The 3,845-nt window shown below is 39.2% G+C and overlaps 1 long non-coding RNA gene across 1 annotated transcript; it reads right to left on the bottom strand.

The window, feature by feature from the left end:
- Nucleotides 1-341: 341 nt before the first annotated feature.
- LOC311081583 lies at nt 342-918 on the bottom strand. The gene is made up of 3 exons (XR_014605934.1): nt 773-918; nt 556-662; nt 342-469 (listed from the first exon to the last, which is right to left on the bottom strand). It is a non-coding gene; the product is annotated as an uncharacterized lncRNA (long non-coding RNA).
- Nucleotides 919-3,845: the final 2,927 nt, after the last annotated feature.

Here is a 3,845-nt window from a genome sequence, read left to right as displayed (position 1 = left end):
TTCAAATTGTTATGCGTAATTGTGTATGCTATATAAAGTATATAGTACCTGAAATTTCAACCTCCTGCAAGAAATCTTGCAGAAAGTTGATGATCTTCCTCTCAGTTCTCTCCTTAGAAGTGCCCTTTTCACTGAAATTGGGCTGGACGCACATCATTATGAAATCAGCATCAGGCTATAAAGAAACAGTGAATGCATATTTGGTTAAATATAATGAATGCATATTTGGTTGAAATATAGGCTTGTAAAGGTTATACAAAATGGAAATTCCAATATATTACTAGGCAAATGTAAGAAAGGATTAAGTGGCAGTTAAAACTGATTCCTTGATAATGTTCCCAGGAACAAACAGGGAGCGGCAAGCTTCAGGGTTTGTAGCCATCTGGTCCACCAGGCCATACAGTTCAAGCCCTTTCGGATTTGCTGCAGCACTGGAATTAGTCTTGTAGTTGAATGCAGGACAATTGCTCTTTGGAGAAAAAAAACATGGTTTGAAATGTTTACAATTTTAAATGAAAGATATTTTGAAATGTAATATTCTTTTAAAACTCTTACCGAATGATGCTTTCTTTGCTGTCCAGGTTGATCTGGCTCGTGTATCCGCAGCTTATAATTTCATCAGTGTTCAACATCAGACACTGAGCATCTGCAGAATCTTCAACCTGAGAAAAAAGAAAATAAGTATTTTTTTAAATAAAGCAGCGAATAAAATAAATGTTAAAACTAATCTTTATCTAATTTATATCTGAAAACTCTTGAACAGAGTGCTCACCCTGCTGATGAGTTGACAGGATTCTAGATCGGCCACATCTTCCTTAGACAGAGAGTTTAAGTCCACTTCTCCTGTGCAGAGGAAGCTGTAGCACCACCCTCTCAGAAAAGCAGGAGGTGGGCCACCTTGTGCCAGGCTGACTGCCATTATTTCACCAATAGTTCTGTGTGCAAGGTAGAAAACATCTCAGTTATAAAAGCCTTACATCCAGTACATTCAGTAATGTGAAAAAAAAGCATGTACAAACCTGAAGTTCTCATTATCAAGGTCCGTCAAGGAGTACTTGGGATTTTTACCCTGGTTTCCAGCTCCTTCAAAGAATCTGTTTTCAATACCTGAAACCATATCTTAGACAAAACAGCAATACCCAGTTTTAGCTGATTGACTGGTTTTGTTTCATATTAGAACACAACAATTAAATGAGCAACTTACCAGTTAAAAACTCTTTCCTGAGGGCTCCTGTCTCAATACCTGCCTCTCCTCTATACACCACCTTCAGAGCACTGGCAGGAGATGCAGCTTGCTTTCTTTCCCACTGCAGAATGCCCCTGTCTGGAAGGTCTTCTCTGTCCACACACAACTTACATCCTTTTGTTGATGTTCAAGGAAGTCCAATATATCTTCCGTACTTAAAGACAACAGAGAACATATACAATAGTCCCAAATATTATTGCCATGTCATAGTTCGGTAACACTTTATAACAACGTTCAGTTGTAAGGCATGTATAAGTGGTTAGTTAATGATGAACTAATCATTTACAAAACATTCATAAATGATTAGCAAGTGATATACTAACATTTTATGTATGTTTTGTGATTAGTAAATGATTAACTAATTATTTACGAAACATGACTATGCGTTCATAAGTGATTAATAAGTGATATGTTCATTATTGTATGTATGCTTTGTATATTCAGTTGTAAGTCATTTACAATTGATTAGTTAATGATTAACTAAATCATGTACAGAACAAGAAAATGCGTTTCATAAATGTTTAATACCTTTTTTTTGTATGTATGCAGCAATTAGAAAGTGCAGAAAGTGTTGTAAATGCCTTGAACACACGTACAGATCATTTGTAACAGGTCAGTAACAGTGTTCAACACAATGATGTGTAAACGCATGAATAAATCATTTACAACACTTTCTGCATCCCCTAATCTAAAGTGTAAATTATTCATCACTTGTAAATGTGTGTAGTGTAGTGTAGTGTGTAGTGTAGTGTAGTGTAGTGTGTAGTGTAGTGTAGTGTAGTGTAGTGTGTGTAGTGTAGTGTGTAGTGTAGTGTAGTGTGTAGTGTAGTGTAGTGTGTAGTGTAGTGTAGTGTGTAGTGTAGTGTGTAGTGTAGTGTGTGTAGTGTAGTGTAGTGTAGTGTGTAGTGTAGTGTGTAGTGTAGTGTGTAGTGTAGTGTGTAGTGTAGTGTGTAGTGTGTAGTGTAGTGTGTAGTGTAGTGTAGTGTAGTGTAGTGTGTAGTGTAGTGTAGTGTGTAGTGTAGTGTAGTGTGTAGTGTAGTGTGTAGTGTAGTGTAGTGTGTAGAGTGTAGTGTGTAGTGTGTAGTGTAGTGTAGTGTGTAGAGTGTAGTGTGTAGTGTGTAGTGTAGTGTAGTGTGTAGTGTAGTGTAGTGTAGTGTAGTGTAGTGTGTAGTGTGTAGTGTAGTGTAGTGTAGTGTGTAGTGTAGTGTGTAGTGTAGTGTAGTGTGTACTGCAGTGCTGACTGGTGAGGGTATAGACAGCTGTAGTGTGTAGTGTAGTGTAGTGTAGTGTAGTGTGTAGTGTAGTGTAGTGTAGTGTAGTGTGTAGTGTAGTGTGTAGTGTAGTGTGTAGTGTAGTGTAGTGTAGTGTGTACTGCAGTGCTGACTGGTGAGGGTATAGACAGCTGTCTTCTGTAGTGTGTAGTGTGTAGTGTAGTGTAGTGTAGTGTAGTGTGTAGTGTAGTGTGTAGTGTAGTGTGTAGTGTAGTGTGTACTGCAGTGCTGACTGGTGAGGGTATAGACAGCTGTCTTCTGTAGTGTGTAGTGTAGTGTAGTGTAGTGTGTAGTGTAGTGTAGTGTGTAGTGTAGTGTAGTGTGTAGTGTAGTGTAGTGTAGTGTAGTGTGTAGTGTAGTGTAGTGTAGTGTAGTGTGTAGTGTGTAGTGTAGTGTAGTGTAGTGTGTAGTGTAGTGTGTAGTGTAGTGTGTAGTGTAGTGTAGTGTAGTGTAGTGTGTAGTGTAGTGTGTAGTGTAGTGTGTAGTGTAGTGTAGTGTGTAGTGTAGTGTGTAGTGTGTGTAGTGTAGTGTAGTGTAGTGTGTAGTGTAGTGTAGTGTGTAGTGTAGTGTAGTGTAGTGTGTAGAGTGTAGTGTGTAGTGTAGTGTGTAGTGTAGTGTAGTGTGTAGAGTGTAGTGTGTAGTGTAGTGTAGTGTGTAGAGTGTAGTGTGTAGTGTAGTGTGTAGTGTAGTGTAGTGTGTAGAGTGTAGTGTGTAGTGTGTAGTGTAGTGTAGTGTGTAGAGTGTAGTGTGTAGTGTGTAGTGTAGTGTGTAGTGTAGTGTAGTGTGTAGTGTAGTGTAGTGTAGTGTAGTGTGTAGTGTAGTGTAGTGTAGTGTGTAGTGTAGTGTGTAGTGTAGTGTAGTGTGTACTGCAGTGCTGACTGGTGAGGGTATAGACAGCTGTCTTCTGTAGTGTGTAGTGTAGTGTAGTGTAGTGTGTAGTGTAGTGTGTAGTGTAGTGTAGTGTAGTGTGTAGTGTAGTGTGTAGTGTAGTGTGTAGTGTAGTGTAGTGTAGTGTGTACTGCAGTGCTGACTGGTGAGGGTATAGACAGCTGTCTTCTGTAGTGTGTAGTGTGTAGTGTAGTGTAGTGTAGTGTGTAGTGTAGTGTGTAGTGTAGTGTAGTGTGTACTGCAGTGCTGACTGGTGAGGGTATAGACAGCTGTCTTCTGTAGTGTGTAGTGTAGTGTAGTGTGTAGTGTAGTGTAGTGTGTAGTGTAGTGTGTAGTGTAGTGTAGTGTAGTGTAGTGTGTAGTGTAGTGTAGTGTAGTGTAGTGTGTAGTGTAGTGTAGTGTAGTGTGTAGTGTGTAGTGTAGTGTAGTGTAGTGTGTAG

Source organism: Abramis brama (genome assembly GCF_963993115.1).
Source record: "Abramis brama genome assembly, chromosome: 4".
Lineage (NCBI taxonomy): Eukaryota > Metazoa > Chordata > Actinopteri > Cypriniformes > Leuciscidae > Abramis > Abramis brama.
This window is presented reverse-complemented; position numbering and strand designations above follow the sequence as displayed.